The 23,216-nt window shown below is 32.8% G+C and overlaps 1 protein-coding gene across 1 annotated transcript in view; it reads left to right on the top strand.

Moving 5' to 3' along the window:
• NEGR1 (neuronal growth regulator 1) overlaps positions 1-23,216 on the top strand; it is a 755,370-nt gene that overhangs the window by 339,627 nt on the left and 392,527 nt on the right. The gene's annotated exons all lie outside the window — the stretch shown is intronic.

The following is a 23,216-nucleotide window of genomic DNA, read 5'->3' as shown; positions in this document are numbered from 1 at the left end:
TGTAATAACCTGTAATTATCACTATGCTAGACAAACTGTTTCTTTTCTGGAGAGTTTATCAAATGGTCAGATTTCTGTGTTGATTATCCATATATTACTTCTAGTTGAATGAAAAGATCAGCCTTTTGATTTTTCTATTTATTTAACAAAAATTCCAAAATTAGGCAACACGACATCATATCAAATGACAGTAGAAGTTTAATGTATATAATGATTATTTAGTTAATCAGATATTTTAATTAAGAGTAAGTTATCATAGTCATCTCATTATTGTATGTAATATATAACATTATAAAATCAGAGTGGCGGTTTTATGTTCTGAATAGAGTATAATTAAAGAATATATATTTTTTAATGGATAAATCTTACAGTAGAGGCATTGATGAGATAAGTTAATGGGTGTGATTTACATTTCTTGAAGTACCACTTTATACATAGAAGACACTAAGCTCTAGAAGGATTGATGTTCAAGGGCCCAAAAGCAACAAAGCTGAAATTATATACTTTTTGACTTCACATATATTGAATTGAGTTAATATTTTGGCATTTAACAGTTACATAGCATCCATTTAAGTACCTACCATATGCTAAATATTTTAGATAAAATTTCTGCAATAGTTATAGCGTTGCAAAGTAGGTAATATGGCTTTCAAATGAAATAAAAGAACTGCAAAAGGAAGGCAAAAAAAATATTCATAATCATATCATTAGTAAATGGTAGCCAAAAGTGTTCCTGTAACTTCCTTCAGATCTAGATTGTGAATCATTGAACGTGAATCCTTGGTAAGTGCTCAACATTTTTTTCTTTTTCCTAAAGAAGATTTTTGTCATTGTTGTTGTTGCTGTTGTTGTTGTTGTTGTTGTTGTTGTTGCTGCTGCTGTTTTTAGTGTGTGGAGCTGATAATGTGTCTTCACCAATGCTGGGGGGGTGGTGAGAAAACAGAGATACTAAACATAGGTCTCTTTTTAGCCTTATTAATTTTCACAGTGTTTGTTTAATTTTAAAGGAGCTAAAAATTTTACACATTGTGTTTGCAAGTAAGTCAGCCATGAAAGATTCAGTGTTCTTATGGGAAACATTCTCTTCCCTAAATGAAAAAATAAATTCTCTGTTAACTCTCTTGAAAGGTCTTCTAATTGAGGAAGTCCATTCTTCTCTCAAAGCACGTGGACAGCTCCCGTTAATAATAAAGCCCTTAGGGGAAAAATAATTCCCTAAGATGCTATAAAATGCCCAAATAGTATGAAATCTTCTGCCAAGGTTTATACTGACTCTGAGTTTTGATATAAGCAACTCACAGTGCCTTCCATAGGACTTAGGAAAATTTTATCAGTAGTTATGCGACTAACGGATTAAATGGAAAGGAACAAATATGAAAGTCAACAGATTTAAATTGCATCCTTTAACTATGCAGCAGGGTTTGAATCTTTTTATTTAGATGACAGTCTGTCTTGGTGTCATGCTTTAGAATCCAAGAGCCGAAGAGAGTGAGATAACAGCGCTCTTGAATTCCGCAGGAAGGCCACATGTTTGGAAGGGAATATTCCCAAGCTATATTAATATGAAAACATCTGTCAGCTACAGATTAATTTTCTACATTTGGAAATATCTGCAGCCGAATTGTAATTCTCTCAAATGTAGATTACAGAGGTCAACTAGTTTATCAGCCATTCTAAGAACTGGCTGCTTTTCGACAGACAGTACACAGATATAGCTGAAACAGCAAGATTAAGTGCATACCTTTAAAACTACAAGTGAAAAACAGTTGAGTGAAGGGGAAGGACTTTCAAAAAGAACATATTAGTACTAAAATAATTTAGTTGGGAACTTGCTTGTAGTCTGCCACATTTTTCCATGGTGGGATGTCACATGATACTCATTACAGTCAAGAAACATGTGAACCAATCTTCTTTCTCACATACATTTTTTATAGTAAAAACTTATCTCTTCAAATTTAATAGCCAATAATCAAATGAAAATGAATTGAGAAAATACATGTACTTTGCACAATCTTTGTTTAAAATGATTTGTTTATAGCTTTATACTCAGTCTGTACATTTAAAAATTCACATGCATAATAACAAGTTAGAAATATGTAAATGTAGAAATCTGTGCAAAGTCTTAATTGAGATGAACCTTGCCAAAAAATTAAGTTATGATATATCTTAGAGTGAGATTTAAGACTCTTCAGGGAACTTGAATGCACGTGCCAGAAGCCTTGGTGATGTCATCAGAACGTAAGAAAGAAATTCAATAGTATTCTTATTAAAAGCTGAATTTTCTGTAAAGCAGATAGTTTACTTTTCTAATTATCTTCTTTATTATTCTCCTTTTTTTCCTGATGCCTTTCTGCATCAGAACTTTATTGTCCCCAAAAAAAGCCTTTTATAAAACATCTGAATATTTATTATCTATATAATTTTTAAAGTAGAAATTTCCTTGAAGCTTGAAATATGCTGCACCATAAGGAGAATTCTAACTGACCAAAACTCTCCTGAGAAACCCTTATAGTTGAAAAGTATGAGTGAGATACCAAGGGAAGGTGAGTCCATAAAATAAATTGTTTATATATAAGAATACCACTCATCTTTTGCTATTCTGAGTATTTTCCATTATTATATTTACTGGACATATTGCCTATCATTCTCACAGAACTATAAGAAGTTTAATTTCAGCTGGAAATCTAATCTAAATATCCATCAATATTAATAATTAAACATCAATCCCATTCCCTATTTATTCTTTATTGTTGTAAGAAGATGTGAGGTGTTATGGAAAATGCTAGCAGCAATAAGCATAGAGCTTTGTCCAATGCCCTTAACTTTTTTTTCTTGAGGTGATGCATTTATGGGTAGGAAGAAGAAAAATATTTATGCATACAGCCAGAATTGAAGGCAGTAGGTTATCTTGGTAGGAAGCTGCAAAATAATATTTTACCAGAGGGAAGAAGAATATTTTTAAAAGCTTCATTGAAACCATAAGGTTTTCTATCTGTATGAAAGTGCTTGAAGCTCATTTCACAGGAGTTTAAAAAAATAAATGTTTGCAAAAAGTAATAATTCATCTAAAACAAAAGGTCTTAAATCTGATAAGAGGACACAAACAAACATAAAAAAAATCAGCAAGAATCTTTGTTCTGCTTATGTTTTTAAAGGCTGTGTTGGGGCAATTGGTGATATTTTTATCTCTAGAAATATATTTTTAAATGAATTAAAGTTATAATTTTATTAACCTTAGGGGATGGTACAAAATGCACTTCAAAATGCAGCCATTCTTTGTTAGGAAAAATATTGGTAAAAAGATGAAGGATTATGAGTCTGTATATAAAATTAATTTTTTATTATGAACATATATTCTCAAAGATTTCCACCTTGATACCTGAGGATGTTTTGAAACACAAGACCTTAAATATATCTCCATTATGAAACTCTAAAGTTTAAAGTTAAAATTATATACTTCTAAAATAACTACTGGAGAGGAAGTAGATTTTATATTATTAACTATCTTGATAATCTTGAAATATTTCAAGACGAGATGTGCTAAAGTTAACATCTTCGGCCGCTATGAAGATATATCTTCCTGTAGAACTCATATGAAAGTTTCAATTTCTAAAGCAAGTGTCGGAAGTAACTTTCTTTTTAAATTTTATTTTATTATTAGTTTCAAGTATACAATACATTGATTGGCTAGATACTGGTCAGAAATTGGTTAATTTATAAAACAATTTCCCTGATTGCTCTTTATCTCCTCTGGCTCTACACTTCATCATTACATTAATGCTAGCCACATTCTTTATGCTGTGCTCCCCATCCCCATGACCATCTATCAACTACTAATTTGCACTTCTTTAACCCATCACTGCTCTCTCCCAGCTCCCCAGCCCTCCTCCCCTCTGGCCATCACCAGATTGTTAAAGAGTTATGGTTCATATAGACAATGGAATATTACCCGGCCATTAAAAAAAAAAATGAAATCCTACCATTTGCAACAACATAGGTGGACCTCGAGGTTATTATGCTGAGTGAAATAAGTCAGACAAAGATAAATATCATATGATTTACTTATATGCAGAATCTAGGAAATGAAAAGAACGAACTAATCAAAAACAGACACAAATATAGAGGACAATCTGGAAGTAATTTTTCACTGAGGTTTACATTAGTTGGTTTAATGTTTCTAAATTAAACCATCAGAAAAGAAAATAGAATTTTAATCTTTTTATACTTTGTCTTTCAATAAAATATTTTTAATTGTAAAAAATATTTGAAAGTTCATTTTATACTCCATCTGAAGACAGGAAAAATTACATTGTCCCCCAAAATGTTATGAATTTCATGTTAAAACTTGGCATTCTAAAGTTTTTGTGAAATGTATAAGAAAGAGCAAAAAAGTTATGCTAAGATATTTTTAACAGAGAAAGAAGAAATTCTTCGAAACTTTGTAAAGTAGAACTTTTTGTATGTTTAGGGATCTTAATAAACTCTTAAACAAGGGGGGGGCTGTGTAATTATTATGATGCATTTAATTATCTCTCCACCCATAGTGTCATTATAAGAGGCATCAGAAAAGTACTCATTTTCATAAATGTCTCTTGTGGTTGATTGGCCTCCCTAAAAATAGCTGGACTTGAGCCAACTTGCTGATAAATCTTGTCTTCTTAGAGGAAAGCATAGTTTTTACAAAAAATTTTTTTAGTTACTAACTCCCTAACGACTAACAACCTATTTCCTTTCAGTCCTCTTATTATGTTGATGAATAGGGGTGGGAAGGAGCATCCTTTTTATCCTCAAGATGATCCTTAGCCTCAATTTCAGGGCAACAAGAAAAAAAAAAGGTGCCTCTCACCACTCATCATCCGTTACATTTTTTACTGTTTATTTGATGGCTAATATATAGGATGTGCATATGTTATACTTTTTGCTGTTTTTAAGCTTTCAGCATTGTGTTCTAAATCTCATACATTGCTATCTGGTAATTGAGACATTAATTTCATTGACCCAGTTATCTCTCTTAATAGAGGATTATTACACTGATAGTCATGATATTGATCTATATTTTTTTTATTGTCCTTACACTAATGTAGCTAAAACCAAGGTGACACATGGTCAAGCAAGAAATAGTTTAAATACACACTGCCTCCCTTCTTAGAGTTATTAATCTCTTGAAACGGTTCTTGGTGACGGTAGCAGCAATTAATTTCACATTCTCTTAGATACCACGCATTTAATTATTTCCACCAATTTCTCATCATTCGTAATGGTTACTTAAATAAAATTTATTTAATTAAAACTATATATTTTTATAATGGAATGTACTTACTCAAAGTAAAATGGCATAGTTTGATTTTATAATTAAAAACATTGCTGTAGAGCAGAGGTTTTCACAGAATGGTCCCTGGACCAGCAGTATCAGCGATACTCAGAACTTATTAAAAATGTAAATTTTCAGTCTCTACCCTAAACTAAGAATAAGAATCTCAGGGTGGGGCCCAGAAATCTGTGTTTTAACAAGCACTCCAGGTGATTCTAATTTATGCCAAAGTGTGAGAACCACTGCTGGGAAGCATAATGAAAGCACTTTATTTAGAGATGGATAATCTTTGCTAAACAATTTTATCTGGGAAGCAAATATAAATTTATATGTTCTAATAATTTTAAAATATTAAAAAATACATTGACTACTGAAATTGACTAGAATAGATTTAAGATTATTTATTAATTTCAAAATCACTCAACTATTTCTTTACTCTCCACCTGCCAAACAAAAACAAAATAGTAAAAGTAGACTTATTCTATTATTTGAAATTATTATCAGAAGATGATTTGGGAGTCATTTCTAATATGAGTCAGGAAGACCAAAACAGTAAATTGTTACCCTGACATCACTTTATGAAGTCTAAAGTAAAGATTGACAGGCCATGGTATATTTTGTTCTTTTCCTTAAGTTATAATGTAAAACATAAGACTACCTTCATCAAGGACTAACAAATCAGTTTTTATAGCTGCGGCAGCTCATTAGAACCTTCACTTTATATATGGACCATCTGCAGTGGCAAATAATTCCCATTTTTTGTTTTCTTTTTAAAAAAGTAATATATATTATTATAAATATTAAACCAGCACCACAGAAAATTTCACTTTTATCTATTGTACTTTCTTGGCTATTAACAAGAAATTGTGTCCCCCCCCACTCCAACAAAATTTGAGTATTGAAGTCCTAATTTCCAGTACATCAGAATGTAACTGTGCAGTTGTGAGATATTGTGGATTCTGTTCCAGACCACTGCAAAAAAGCGAGTAACAGGCATACTTCAGAGATATTGCAGGTTTAGTTTCAGACCACAGTGAAAAAGCGAATATCTCAATTAAGGAATTCATTTTTGCTAGTGGAGGGACTTGCCTTCTATTTGTAAAAAATGCAACACCTGTTGTAACACTTGTTGCAGACAAGTTTAGTGCAATAAAATGAGGTATGGTCTATATTTGGAGATAGGATCTTTGAAAAGATAATTCAGGTTAAATGACATCATGAGGGTGGACCCTAATCTCATATGCCTTGTGTCCTTAGAGAAGATGATTAGGACAGGCACAAGCACAGAGGAAAGTCCATGTGAAGAACAGAGATAGAAGATGCTCATCTACAAGCCAAGAAAAGAAGCCTCAAAAGAAAACAAACCTTGATCTCTAAATTCTACCCTCCAGAACTGTGAGAAAGTTAATTTCTCTTGTTACCCACTTTGTGGAACTTGGTTTAGCAGCCCTATCAAACTAATATAGTCACCATTGTTTATTATAGTTACTCCTTCTAAGGTCATATGTGGCTCTTTCTGGCTCCCTGAAGGATTTTTCTCCTGCTGGAGCTGCCTCTCTTGCATACTCTCAGAAATCTTTGTTTGTCTCTTGCTATTCATGCTTAGCACTGTTTTAAAAGTATTTTGATCCTTTTATAACTTGCCACCCTCACATTCTATCCTTTAATCTGCACAGTCATTGTTACTAGAGTTTTATATATTTTCATTCTTAATATTACTGCTATAGTCCCTTATCTCTTTTTTTGGACTATTGCAAGAATCTCCCTACAGGGAAAACTTTCTCTGAGTCTCTTCTTATTCTAGCCTGACATCCAAAATACAAATAGCACGAGTATTCTAAAGTAGAGGTGTGATCGATTTCATTTAATCACTCATCCTTCCTCTATTACAGTAGTTTAGTTTAAAAGCAATGCTTTATTTCTTATTGATTACATGATAAGCCCAAAATGTTCTAATATGAAACTATGACCTATAACATTTTTATTTTTTATTTTTCAATCCTTCACATACTACTTATGCTCAGGCAATTCAAATTTATGAGCTTCCCCTTCTAACTAGAATAAAGTCCTCATTCCTATTGTTTTTCCACATAATTTTCAGGCACATCTAGGATCCTCAGATTGCTAGATATTAATGAATGAGTTATCTCTACAAAATATAAAAAATAAAATAATAGAGAAATGCCTTTTAAGTTCTAATTCGAGTTCCACTTTCTCCTAAGATCTTCCTTAACCACTGTTGCCTATGCTCCGTCTTCTGAAATAACTTCAATATTTATCATAACTCAGCAGTGGATAGGGAACTGATTTATGTTTCTCACATTGCTACCTTAGAGTCATAGACTCATAACAGTATAGAACAGAATGGCACTTATAAAAAGAAAAAAACCTATATTATATGCAAGAATTTTTTTTTAGGGTCAGTATGTTAAAAAATGCTTAAGGATGCCCCCCAAAAGAAGCGAGAACTTCTTGTTACTTTCATTAGCTTAAAAAAATTGAGAGTATACAGCCATGCCACCCTGAACATGCCCAATTTCATCTGATCTCAGAAGCTAATCAGAGCTGAGCCTGGTTAGTACTTGGATGGGAGACCACCTAGAATACCAGGTGCTGTAGGTGTTTTTTTTTTTTTTTTTTTTTTTTTAAAAAAAAAGAGAACCACAGAGAGTAACAACTTCAGGGGAGAAGCAGAATATAGAAGCCAAGTTGAGAAGAGGTTAACAGTAAATAAGAAAAAAATATATGATTTGTCGAGATAATTATCTCTATTTGGTGGGTAACACTTCTGAGTCAGGACAAGTTCATAAAGATAATACAGAAATGTTCTAATATCGAGTCTTTCTACCTTTTTATTGTACCTAAAAATATATAGATATATATAGAGAAAGTTATTTTCCAGAGAAGAGCCCTAATTAGCTGTTTGGATAGGTCCTCCTTTAAAATCTTGGTTCTTAGTGTTTCCAGTAGGTAAACTGAATGCTCCAAAATACAGATGTCTCTAAGTCTCAAGGATGTAAAACCAGGACTACAACCTGCACAGTGACGCCTGCTTACAAGAGCAAAGTAGGGACTTAAATCTATCCTACATCTGCTCACCAACCTGTAATCCCTAGCACTGGGCTGCACCTTTTCTATTCATATGAAAAGTTTTTATTGATCTTCAGCAGCCTTGTTAAAATCAATTGACATTCTTCTCAACTGTAGCATGAATTGGTTAAATTCCAAAGACTCAGAATAACCAGAAATCTGCTTTTACAGAGAGAAACACGGTTATTCTGTAACCAAGCTATGAGTTTTACTTTAAGGAGATTTTTTATTGGAGACCTGCTTTCTAGCACAATTAAAGCAAGTAAACACAACAGAGAGGAGGATGAAAAATTGGGTCTAGGATTTATTTTTCTCAAACATTACAAAATGTTATCTATTATATTGTGCTTTTTAAGAAATATTTAAGGCATACCAATTTATTCATATTTGTGATTTAATAAAAGTATATTTTATATAGAAAATAAATGCTGTGGAAACTGAAGTTTCCTCGATAATGTGCAGAAAATTAATTTGTGATGTTATGATAATGAATGAAGACCTGTTTTATAGTGTTGGCCACCTTTTAACTGAAGATACTTGGGCATCTAGGAAACTAGCACTCATAAGAAGCAGACCCAGCAGCTTCAACCTATTCCAATATAAACAATTCACATCCTTTCAATATTTTTCGGAGCATATTAATTATAATATTAGGTTGGCATATTTGAAAGGCAGGATGTAATAATGGAGAAGATACACTCTAAGGCAGACGAATCAGATAATGTTGACTTGTAAATATGAGATTGGCCATCAAAATTATAGTTAAAGAAAATGGAGACCCACAAACCAAGCAGACAGGGAGAGAATATGAGAAATTTACAATTATAGAACATAAAGATAACAAGCACCATAACTGTTTTATACTAAAAAATAAGGATAAACTTTTACTCTCTACCTTCACAATCATTCTTGAATTCTGTGTTCAATTGTTTTATGTTCCTCCATTAAAAAATGTCTTTTCATAGCGTGCTTTGAGATCCTTAGATGAAAGGTACTAAGTGAAAATTAATGTCATCTAAAATCTATCTTAATGACTTCATAAGCAATAGTGGAATGGCTTCCAATTTAGTTCTAAATAGGTGTAAATCATTTCACATGAAGAACGAAGTGAATTAATTGCAGAAGAATAGTTCAGCATTTGCCAAATCTATTAGGATACTTGAACACAGCTGCAACTCAGAGGATAAACTAGATTAGAATACTGTTTGCAGAAAATAGCAAATCGAAGCACTCTTTGAGGCAATTAACAAAATCAGAGCATCCTTTGAAGCAAATAAGCATGAAAAATGCCTTTTTTACTCTGATTTTTCCAATTGCCTAATTTTGCTACTGTCTTGAGTATCTTGGATTATGTTCAAAGCCCAACACAACAGAGTTTCTGTCATACAGATGAGATTTTGTTTTGATGTGAACTATTCAACCACACTAAATGCACATTTTCAACCTTAGCAAAGATGAATATGAACTAGTATGGTAACACCCACTACAGCTTGACTCACTGGTGGCACTACCCATCATATTCTACTTATGTTTTTCCATTGGTTAGGGGCAGGAGCATGAGAAGATTAAGGGAAAAACTAAAAAAAGTTATTAAGAAAATAAAATATGAAAATATTTGCACACATATATATAGATTATTTGGAATATACACAGTATCTTTAAATACATTATCTTAATTTCACATAACTATCATACGAGTTAGTAAGATAATTGTCATTTTTCTGTATTTTAAAAAGAAGGAAAAAATTTCAGATGTGTTAATTAATTGATGCAGGGTTATATAGTAAGAGAGTTGTGTATCAGGGACTTAATGTTTTTATTCCAAAACATTTCCACTAACCCATGCTATAATAAAATTTCTCCTTTTAAAATTTTTAGTTATTTCTTTTGTCAACGGATATTTTAGCTACTCCACACTGCAAAACAAATCTTAGAAATGTTTTGCTATGGGTTTTACATATTTCCTATATTTATTTCTATATTTAATGTTTTTTTCACATCTGAAGCTCAAATTACTTTACAAACACAGATATCATTCTATAGAAGTAGAAAAATGAACTCGTTTTTAAAATTAAACAAAACCCTCAAAATACACTATTGTTTTTTTCTATATCTTTAGTAATACATAAGAATTGAGAGGCATAGCAAGAAAAAGTATGCTTGAGTCATAAAATGCAGGTCATTTTGTCTTTGAGAGTGAAACGTTGGTGAAGATCAGCGATAACCAGCTTTCACTTACCTCTTATAGCATTTTCAGAAAGAAAGATAAAGAAGAAATGAAATAGAAAAAAAGAGGCAACAATGTCTACATTAGAAAAACACAAAAGTTAGTGCTAAATATAGTGTTGGTTTATTGCACTATTAAAATCTTAGATACTATTAATTGTTGCCTACATTTATTCCAGGTTCCACACAAACTGCCTTTCTCAGCAATGTAGCCAGAAATATGTTACTGAAATTTAAATGGGATACAACCTATATCTGTCAGAATGGGCTAAATAAATTACAGTGCAATATGTTAATACCTCTAACATTCAGCCGCTTAAATTGACCAAGTTTTATACTTTTGGTTATATTCTATATCTGTTATTGTAAAGAGAGGTGCTTTGGTCATCATAGACACTGAGAGATCCAAGGAAACAGCACCCACCATCATGAATGTTTTACTATGCTGAAGGGAAAAGAAAGAATGTTTTAGAGGGTCTCCAACCAACCAGGAAGTGATACATATCACTTCTGCTAAAAATACCGCCCTCTGCTCAATATACTACCTGGGTTCCCTTGCAACTACCTTGTTACAGAAATATCTGGTGAACAGCTCTAATGTCTATCGCACAACAGTACTAGTTTAGCTGTTAGGATAATCCATAAAAACATGTCTTGGAGAACCATAGAGCTTAAAAATGCAAGTAGTTAATTTAGCAGAATGTATTAAAAATATCTCAGAAAATTGCAATCTACCCCTTAAGTGTACCCAGTAGGAAACATCATTGTCTTTCTATATGTCACACTTCCTCAAAGCAACTTTTAGGCAATATTTAGTTGTATAATTATCATAAGATTGATTCAGAAACTTTTTAACAGTTGAATATGCTATAATTTTTCATCAGTGTTGTGACATCTTCCATGATTGCCACAATTTATTTTTTATTTCCATTATATTATTTAGTTGGCCAGAGTACTAAGTGTAAAGATTTCATATACCGAAGGTCCAAGTTTGGTGCTGTGGAAAATGTTTGATCTGAAGCAAGCAATATTAAAAGGATCTGCTGTGATTAATACTTCACACAATTCTTTTCAGAAAAGGATAAATTGGTATCTTTCTATTCTCAAAAGTAAATAGATCATTAGAGCTCAAGTTAATGGAAAATTCAATTCATGAATGAAACCTAATAAAAACAAGAACCCTCTGTGGGTAGTATATAAAATAAAGTTTTATAAAACAAATAAAAAACCATACATCTGAATCTGAATGAAAACTCTTTTATTGCCAGGAAAGAATGTAATGTGATTTAAAGCTTTCATTAAAGGTTTCAAAGTCTGTTAGGTTCTTATTTTTCTAGTACAAATCAATTTAACTAGTCACATGTTAACATGCCAGCGTACTGTTATATGGCTGACTACAAGATATGAAAGGTGTGTCTAACAGACAGAGCTTCTTAATATGTATTTCTGGCTTAGAATAAACATTAAGCAGCCACAACAACCAAAATACCACATTAAAAAGTGTATGGTCCTATCAGTCATTCTTATTTGTACTTTTCTTATGATATTTAAAATGGTTCCATTAGAGGCACCCTCAAACCATTGTAGTTCACTAGAAATACTGTTGTTATATCAGCTTAGAGTCTGAAGAACTACTGGAATTTTAGAAGTCTAGGAGTTAGATAAGACCTCCAAAAATGACTAGATCACTCATTTCTGAGTCTATTCCTAGAGCCGTGTTTTCTCATGTCTCAGTATAATATGTCACTACTTTCATAAGCCTATATAAGTGGTACTTTATAAGATGTACTCCACAATCCTAAGTCACTGAAACATTGATGATAAATAGTAGAGTACTTGATATTCTTGACACACAATGGAGAAAAAGCTCTAAGACAGGAGAACTGTACAGCTCTTCTGCTTAATGCAGTTCTGCAATAGAGTTTAACTTCTTTTAGACTTGCTTCTCACAGCTCTTATCCCCAGGTGTTCATATGAAAGCTGAGATTCTTACAAACAAAGTATTCCAGGCTTCAGGGTGAATTTTCAAGACCCTGCTTAGGTGAGGCACATACAAAATCTGTCAGTTTATTGCATTTTGCGTGAATGTTGCCTCCGCAGTGTTTTGAACATTCACCCCTTCAGGTTAGCACATTCATTAAAAAACATCACATGAGTGTGATATGAACTCAAATTTGTGCATACAGATTCGAATGAGTAAAAAGGCACTTACAGAGCCAGATAATAGTCACATTCATAGGCCCGTAGTCTTTCAACCTAGCTCTAAGCCAACATAATTTCACAAGTATAGCAGAATGAAGAATAGTAAAACTATTACCTAATCTTTACAATGATACAATACAAAATCTGGTATTAAAAGTATCAGGCAGCTACACTTCATTTCTATCTCCCCCAACAAAGCTTTAATAATAATACAAATAAGATATGCATTTAATTTAGGCCATTTAAAATACAATCTTCATCCAATTTCAGAATTTTAAGATGTTTTTCTTTGACCACTGATAGATGATTTATTAAAACTAATATCTGCTCCTTACCAATGTCCAGGGAAGACCCCGTTGAACCTTCTTTTAGTTGTTAATTACATAACACTCTAATATAATTATCCATGAACTATTTGAATTCCTCATACTTAAACTAATATTTTACATTGTAACCTTTTGTAGTAGGTCTATAGATATTTCATTCCTATGTCTGAAAATGTTTAAAGCAAGTGTTGTATTGCAATACTGATACATTGAGAATACTCAGTTTATGACAAATACTTCACAAAAACTATCCAAACATGTTTGGGGAATCCATTCATATATATAAGACTACTGTTATATATCATAGGTTGTTGGAAAAATGCCAATAGTCCTTGCATTATTAAGTGAAAGGGAGGAAAGAGGAAACCAAAAATATTTTTAGAGCTATTATATTCTTATAACCTGAATGGATATTCCTTTTTTTTCATGTTTTAATCTTCATCTATACAAATGTTATCTGGGAAAAGTCCCAGCCTATACTCTACCTACCCTTTTAGCCACCGTGCTACCCTACTACCTGAAAATCATAGCCTTGTATAGCACTGTCATCATTATTTAGCAATCTATATACATCACACCAAATAAATGTAAGGCTAATTGCGTTACCCGTATGGACTGTCTGTCTTCCAGAATTTTGGTAAGGTAATCAATTTTGCCTGCTACATTTTCCAGTAAAATTTATTTTAAACTATGGTGCTATACTCTAGGACTTTTTCCTCAATTTTTTTTCAATTACAATTATTCATTTCTTCTCATAATATCTACATCAGTTTCCCTTTCTCTCTACACCTATTTATCTATATTTTTACATATAATCAAGATTTTGAGGACTTGTATCAATTGTTTTGAATAACTAGTTTACCTAATTTCATCTAGAATTCTTTCATCTATTTACTCATTCAGCAGATATTTACTTAACCACTATTTTAATCTAAGAATTCCACTTGATACTAAATATTAATCTATAAACAACACACAAAAGGATCTTGCCTTCATAGAAAGGAAAAACTGACCAAGGATATAAATTATAAGAAAAATTGATGTCTGTGCTAAAACACGAAGGATGAGGAAGAATAAACCAGGCAAAAGAACTGCCTTCCAGTGTGTGTGTGTGTGTGTGTGTGTGTGTGTGTGTGTGTGTGTGTGTGTGGTGTGTGGTGTGTGTGTGTAAGAGAGAGAGTGCATGTATATGCATGTAAAGGTATTGAGGTATTGGTAGAGAAATGAAGTGCAAAGTGAAGGCAAAAGTGGGAGGAAAGAGTAGAAATGTGTTTCAGAAACAGGATACAGCTTTTACTGAACTAGTAATGGTTTGATATGACTCAGATAATATTAGAAAGTACCTACAACATTGCTTGGCAACAAAAGTGGATATTCCATGAAACTAGTAAAAATTGAGCTTCGAAAGCCCTCTTTTGCACGAGCAGCTTCCGAGGCCCTGGAAGGGACTGCGTGTATGTGTACACACACACACACACACACACACACACACGCACAACTTGTAAAGATAAGATATTTTACCTAAATTGGTTATGACCACTGCATATTTCTACGTTTTTCCTTGTGTCAGGAGACAGTGGAGTAGCCACCCAAATGAACATTGATTTGGAGATTCATTTGATTGAGGTAAAATAAGACATATCTTATGTGTTTACTACTTATTTTTAGTTACTCCCATGAGAATATCTTCCAGAATACTCTTACTAAGTAGGAGGAGCAATGGATTAAAAAATATATATTGGGAAAAGGTTTAAATTTTTTGCTGATTAAACATGAGATGACATCGACAAAGATAATGTAAACTTATATGTACCAACAAAAAGAGAACATTGATCACAATTTGTTTAATTATGTCCTCAATTCAAGGAGCAAGGACTTGATATCAAATAGATCATATCTGATATAAAATCAATATAGATTTTTCCATATATTCTAAAATATTTTAGTGCAAAACCATTAAAGTTGTAGTCTAAAAGACATTTTCTTAAACTGATAGTAATAAAATCAAACTTATACAGATAGTAATAAAGTCAAACCTATTGCTAAGGGAAAATTTGAAATAATTTTTCCCTTCTTTCTGTAGAAAATGGCATTACAAAGTCATTGTCTTTAAGAAGAAAAAATATCTAGTCGCTTTATATAAAAAATTTTTTAGAGCTGAGTCAGATATCAACTAATAAAAATACTATATTTTTTTCTGGATTTTGGATATGTCAAACATTTGCCAGGTTTTAAAAATTTGTAATTCATTTTTGTCTGAATTTTATTCTAATTTTGTATTATATTTTTTCTTACAGAGAGGCCCCCAAATTGGACAAAGCCCTTCAAAATTTTAGATCTCCCCCTCTCTGGCAAATAGTTGTGCTCAAACACTGATAGCTTTTATAATTTGAAGACCAAGTTAATTCACCAAATCCATGAATTCTTTCCTCAGTTTTTCAGCTTCAATGTTCTCTCCTTACTGAATTTCTACGGTATTTGTCTTTGGTGTCACTAATTTTGCCACTTACCTCTACCAATTTCTCATTGTAAGATAATGTGGCCCATATGTACTTTACACTTACTAAATTATTTATTGGCAATAATAAACTCATAAACACAAATCTGGATTCTCCAAATCAAGCAAAATTCTTTTTATAACTCAAAACTTTGCTTTCCTCACTACTGCTTCCTAAATCGACACTTCTCTGCTTAAAATTCTATTTCAGATTGGACTTAACCATCATTGCTTTTAGAAGGGAGTCTAAGCACTTTAATTATTTCTAAATTCCCTTCTCATCCTTGCCCCATACTTTTGGTTATTTGATCCTTATCAATCTTTTTCAGTATTGCTATAGTTGTGTCTTTATCCTTGAGCCTGAGTTTCAGATAGAAATCATCTTTCTAAAAGAAAACTTACAGGAACCAACACTATCATTTCATTTTAATATCTATACAGAACTCTGACAACTGAATTATTTAATTTAACCATATGAAAAACCAAAAGAGAAGACTACCTTTTATTCTATTTTTGTCAATTTTTAAATATTTAAAAATAGCTATTAAGTACCTCTTTAGTATTTCTTTGTCTAATTTAAACAACCTTACTTTCTTCATCATGATTTATATGACATAATAGTCAAACAATTTAGGTTAATTCCATCTTAAATTTCAGTAGATTTAAATCTTTTTAGGATAACAATAATGTACCTATCATTTTAGTATTTTCTCTTTCCAAAGCGCAATAAAACTGGTACTTATCATTTGTATGATCTTTATGCCTCACGAATAACATTCATTTACACAGACTCATTTAATCATAACAATAAAAAGGAATAAGGTGTATTTTCATTTTTCAGAGATGGAAACTGCAGTTCAGAAAGATTAAGTGATTTACCAAATTCATAATTTTAAGTATAGAATGTTTACTGATCTCCTGACACTGCATCCGAAGAGCATCTCACCAAATTTATTTATAAAATATACTATATTTGTTACAAAATACTAAATTTTCCCTCATAAATATTATTTCCTGACCATAAAATAAGCCACATGCTAAAATAAAAGTAGCTCTGTCCTCTTAAGATAAATCTATAAACTACCGTAACATTGGTGTGTGTTACTAAACAGCACAGTATATTAAAGGGTCAACATATTGGAAGAAAATTTGGATAAACCGATTTAATATTTTAGTCATTTTAATTAAAGTGTGCAAAACTCGGTAGGGTCAGATGTTTGTGTCATTATTTAAAGTATAGCTTACATTACTCACAATAGCTATGGCCTTTTATCATTTTTTTGAATATTGAAATATTAAAGGAATTAAATGGTTGGGAAAGTGTCTGCTCTTCATTATTATTTGATTAGCCTATTCTTACTGACATTATAATGGATGAATATGATATGTTGTGGAACAGCATGTCAAAAACAATTCCAACACTATCTCTGAAGCCAAAATTTCTTTGTCTAATAACCACTAATAGTCTAGTTAGGAGATATTTTACTGTTCTCCTCATTTTTTTAATTATTCAATTAGAGATTTTTTAAATTATTCAAATAGATTTCTTTTAACTCAGGAAAGACTACCATTACTACTTAACTTGCCTCTTTTCTCTCCTCATCATCCTTTTCTTTAAGTAAGAGGAAAGGCTTCTGTTTGCAGCCTTTTTTTGTGCATGTGCTCACATGATAGAAATGAAAGTATTTCGAATCTGACTTAGGAAAATGGTGTTATGTTTTAAATGCTGGCATTTAAAAAATAACACTTTCAACACAAAAGAACAGTAGAATGTAATGGTATTATTTCTAAGACATCTTTAAGATGTATATGTCTTTATTCAGTAGAGAAAACAGAAACCACTTAAGATATTTTAAACCTAAGATTTTTATACAGAGGATTAGATCCTTATAAAACTGTTGGAGGCACTCCATATATTGAACTTCCAGGCATGGCTATAAAAAAACATTTTAGATCTGACCTCCTAGGGGACCAAGGCTGAAAATAAGGAAGATAGGGAATCAGGAAGTGACCACTGGAAAGTTTCGACCATTTTATCTGTACTACCGCATTTCATTTTTCATTCCCCATGTTATGCTTGTTAATGCGATCATTCAAATCATATCTGATCTTGAACTGTTTTTTAGTATATTGTTTTTCTTCATTGGAATAGCCTATGTGTTCCTCCTGTTCTTAATGTGTCCCTAAATCAAAAGTCCTACAGGACACTTTTTTTTTTTTCTTGTATGATATTCAACCTAGGATATAAAGCCATGTGCTCCTAGAGCAGGATATAAATAATAAATAATAATATTTATTTCCTTCAGGGGAAGACTGAAACTTTTCTACTTTAATTGAGTTCTTCTGTTTGTCCTTTTGATGTTTTATTTATTGTGTGCTTTGTAGGAGGTATTTTTCTGTTTATTGTTGTGGTTCCTGTTCTATTTCAGCACTGGAAATAACTCCTGTCTTGTGTTGCCCTTTTCTTTGAAATTTTGTTTAATTTCTGTCAGATGAAGGTTCTTTGGAGGCTGGAGGGCACTTGTGTCAATAAATTAAGGATATAAAAAATGCCATCTGCCACTTTTTCACCTACTATACAACATTAATCAATGTATCAGGAAAAATTACTTTAGTCACAATTCCCTCGCAGAGAAATTTATTTTCTTGTTTTTCTCTGATGACCTTCTAATTTTTAGGTGTAATCAAATTGTAGTGAAAGCCAGTAAATTATACAGATATTATTCTTAAGTTTAAACTGTAACCACTGCTAGAAAATTCAGGCCATGACACAACAGCTATAGGGATAAAGTGGGGAACGGTACAAAAATCTCCCTTTCAAGGTGCATCTGTAACCAAGACTTACGTGCTTGTGTCCTCCAAGAGGCATAAGCTGTACAGTCTAAATAATTGCAAATTATACTCTGGAACCCATGCACCCAGCTGACCTTTTGCTACTATAGCTCCCTGGCAATAGTGCGGGCACAGTCCACCAGTGAATACTGTCCACCAAAACTGAGGAAGAAACCAAAATATAATTTAGTGTCACATGAACAAACTTTCTTGTCAGAGAGATATAAAGTGGTGTCTGAGCTCTACTGCGTGACTTTGATTTACTTATTTTGCTGAGTATCAGTTTTCTCATCTGTAAAAGCATGAAAATAGATATCTCAAAATGTGGGGAGAATTGAGTAAGCTAACATTTATAAAGTGATTAGTAGTAATTATTAAGAAATGATATTTTAATGTCCTATTAATAATGGACAGTCTTCCTGTTCATTATGTATAATCATCACTTTGGTTAGGTGCCAGACCAGTCAGTTAGACTCCCTAAGGGTACTCTGGAAGAACCGCACTTTCAGTTTCTTATTGAAGAGGAGCCATCTGTTTTGGGAACTTAATAAACATGTGTAGGAACTCTAATTGAAAAGTGAACAAACAAAGAAGTATAACCAGTAATCTCTCATTCAATTACCTATGTATTTAAACACATCTTTTCAGGGTATATTATGTTCCCAGCATTGTGCTAGCTACTGAGTCCCTAGAGATGAATAAAGGCATACCCCTGTTTTGAGAAGCACCCAGATATGTCAATAGATTATTTTCAGTGCAATATAATCTAAAATATAAAGGAAGGTACACAGAATAGAGTGGATGGAAAGCTACTGCACTTTTAATAGAAGTACAGAGCAGAGGAATCTATGAGGTAAATGCCAAGATTTACCTCAAGAAGCAGATTGAGATGTTTTTGTGAAATCACTGGGCCAGAACTTTTGGGTATGAGACATCTAGGAGAAGAGAGTGAGGAAAGAAGTTATCACATGCTAATTTTTTTTAAATGGGCAAATTATGGCACGTGAGAAATGAGAAATAAAATAGGAACTTAAGCATAGCTTTGTAATGTGAAGAGCTAGGAGAGTGAAGTATAAAATCAGCACCTCTAGATTTAATTCCCTGTTTTGCCCTTTTCTAGCTGTGTCTTTAATCTTTTTTTTTTTTTTTTTTGTTCCTTATCTAATACATTTGGCAGGGGTATTGTGAAGATTAAAGAAAGTGATTTTTTTAAACGATTGGTAGAGGATCTGAATATAATAAAGATTCAAACGAGCTTATTGTTATTCATGTTGAAAAAATTAAGCTAATATTATGAATTGCACATAACTCAGGGAAAATATAAATGTGAATGCAAAAAAAATCTCTAAAGTATTAAAATATGTTCTGTCTTTTGCCTTAAGTAACTAAATTACTTTTTCAGGTTGTTACCGCTGTGTGTGTAAAACCTATATCATGCCCTAGAAAATCTGGTATGATTTTTATAAATGATGTCCTGGCAGAGACTACTTATCTAAATACATGCTTTCACTTTTCATGGAGTGAAATTTATTTCATTCAGTTCAACTCTGCTGAGTCAGACCTCTTAAATGGTTAAAGAGAAAAATGCGGTGATAATTACTCACTAACTTGAATTAATGTGACTACATTATGCCCTAATAACTGTAGTTTACTCATGTCTCCCCTGTAATAATCCAAAATTAATTTCATTTTATGCTTGTAAATAACCAGTCTATTTATAAAGGTTAGCCATCTTTCTTAGCAAAGTTATCTCTTTCTCATTATTTACTATATTGGGAGAATGAAGCCATGGCTAAAGATGCAGACTGATCTATTTTTCCTGCTCTTGCTGGTGTTGAAGGAGCAGCATCAGAAGGAAATATGTCTACAGATACCTGAATTTGGGGCCCAGAAATTTGATTCCTGTCTCAACTATTTTCACTGTATGTGGGCACTTCAGTATCTCCCAGCATCTTCAATGGAGGGAACCAAAACTGCCACTAGGGAATAAAATACATAAGCACTCTGAACACTCCCAAGAAACCGTGCAGTTTCTCCCCTACCTTCCTCCCTGACCCCTCCCCCCACCTTGGATTATAATAATGCTGTATCACCTTTATTGTATGTCAGGCACTCTTCTAAGTGTTTTACATTTAATTCTCACTGTAGCTCTAGGAAGTAGTTCTATTATTATCCTCATCTTATAGTTGGAAAAGCTGAACCACAAAGAGATTAAGGAACTTGTCCAAGATCATACAGCTATTGAAACTATGATTCAAAGCCAGACTACTGGCTCCAGAGTCTGTGATCTGAAGAACTATGCTATGTGGTTTCTCAATACACCGATCCCCCAATCATGTTTCCCTATGGTAAGATGAAAAAATACCAATGTTAAAGAGAGTAACTTCTTCATTTTTAATAGTTAGTAAACTAGTAACTGTCCTCTCTGTGGCATCTTCTTGTTGGTTTCATTGGGTGCCCAATTACTCTCCTTTAATTTGATTGTGCAGATATGCTATTCCATAAAAATATTCTCCAGTTTTTCATGCCCATATATTCCCCATTCCCAACCACAGAATTCTTTATGACTTATGAGATTGCTTATCTTTTCTGGTACTCACTTTCTTCATCTGTGCATAAGAGACATGTGAAATTTAAATGTCTAAAAATATAACTCTAAAAGGTTATACTCCCAAAGTTACATAAGAATGGGATTGAAGATTTAAATTGTTTTGGTTTTGGTACTTTTCTATTCCTGCAAATCATGGTCACTGTTTTGCACACAATTCTAGTAAGTCTTACTGTCCTTCATTGTATTTTGTGATAATCTACATTCTAAACTGTGATTTTAAAAAACTATTTTAAGTAAACACTGATGTTAAAGAGTTACTCTAACATAGCCATACAGTAGATTTGAATTGTAATTTCTTGAAACATAAAGCGTTCTAAAACCACCTGCTGCCATGCTTAAATAATATCAGATGGTCCACGAGATCTACCGGGAGAAGGTTGTGAATGGGCTGCAGAAGAAATCACTATAAAGACATAGTAATCAAAAGAATGGTTGTGCAGGGCAATGATCTACCTTCTAAGAGACTTAAAAAGTCATGTTTTCAGAAGTGAGGGTTAAAAGGAAAGAAAGCAAAAGTCTATTGTCTTTCTCTAATTCCCCATTCCTGGGTAGTTTATGAGTGAATTGAAATTCTATCACTCTACCCCAGCCACACATGGGGTATCCTAAGGCTGTGGGCTTCCTGGTGGAGCCATAAGGATAACAGGGTCATATTTGACCTGGATTGACAGAATTTGGAAGGGAATGCCCAAGCATATTGCAAGAATTTGCAGAGCAGTAGGGATCTGGAAACAGACTGTTGGCAACTCTCCCTCCTTTATTAATCATTGTGAGTATGGCAGATGGTCCTTGGATTATTTTCCAGGAGAAGTAGGAGCAGGGGTATAGAGAGAGAAGCCCTCTCTTCTACTGTCCTCATTTAAAACATTGAGTTGTTACCTCGAGATTTAGATGGATAAATGAAAAATATCTGCTGAACAATCAATTTATTAAGTGTTACCTATGTTCCAAGTACTATTGTGACAGTGGTGGTGGAGCAGTGAACTAACCCCTTGTCCTAGTGGAGTTTATATTCAAATTGTGGCAAGAAACATGTGATAGATAAAATAAGTAAAATATATGTTATATTGAGGGTTAGCAAATTTGGACCTGTGAGTCAAATCTGCTCCCCTCCTACTTTTGTAAATGAAGTTTTATTAGAACACAGTCGTGCTCTTTCAGTTACCTATTATCTATAGCTATTTTTTGTGCTGCAATACCAGCATAAAGTAGTTACAACAAAGACTTTATGACCTACATCTGTCCTTTTACAGAAGATGTCTATGGACTCCTGAATTAGATTCTAGTAAGTAGTATGGATAAAAGTAAATCCAGAAAGGGGAAGAAGAACAGGATGTGTTTTAGACAGAGTGGTCAGAACACGAGTTACTAGGAAGGTAACCTCTGTGTAAAGCACTGAAGAGGTGAGAGAGAAAGTCTTGTAGCTTTTAAGGAAAAAAAAAAATACTAGTTTGGGACAATCGCCAAATTCGCAGGCTCTGAGATAGGAGAGTGCTTGGAATATTCTAGGAATAGCAGAAAGGCCAACATTGCTGAAGTGGAGTGAATGAAGGAAAGAGAGGTAGGAGATCAAATACTAGGGCAGAAGGTAATTATGTAAGGCTCTATGGGCTATCACAAGTCCTTCAGTTAATATTCTGAGTGAATTGGGAAGCCTTTGGAGAGTTTTGACCAAGTGACATCTGACTTACATTTTAACAGGATTTTCTCTGGCTGCTGAATTGAGAGCACATTGATGGGAAACAAAGTCACAACAGGGAGAACTTCTAGTAAATATTGTAAGGAACCAAGCATGAGAAGAGGTTGGCTTGGAAAATGAGTGGAAGTGGTAAAAAAAATAACAATGATAATAATAGAGACCCTATTTACAATTAAGTGTCACATTTATTTAGATGAGGGAAATAAAATGATGTCATTTTAAAATGGAATATAATATAATTTCTTTCATAAAAGTATATGTGTGTTATATAACTATTCCTCCATATACATCTGCTAGGCTAGCCATAAGGTGTTTACTAATTAAGATTTTAAAATGTTTTTTGTTGTTCATTTGTTTTCCATAAGGAGACTGTGATTTGAATGTCCCATGTGAACACGCAGACAGTCTGAAATAGGAGAAAA

The sequence above is a fragment of the Rousettus aegyptiacus genome, unplaced genomic scaffold, assembly GCF_014176215.1.
Source record: "Rousettus aegyptiacus isolate mRouAeg1 unplaced genomic scaffold, mRouAeg1.p scaffold_m13_p_1, whole genome shotgun sequence".
Taxonomy (NCBI): domain Eukaryota; kingdom Metazoa; phylum Chordata; class Mammalia; order Chiroptera; family Pteropodidae; genus Rousettus; species Rousettus aegyptiacus.
Note: the sequence above shows the minus strand (reverse complement) of the source record. Positions and strands in the feature narration are given on the sequence as shown.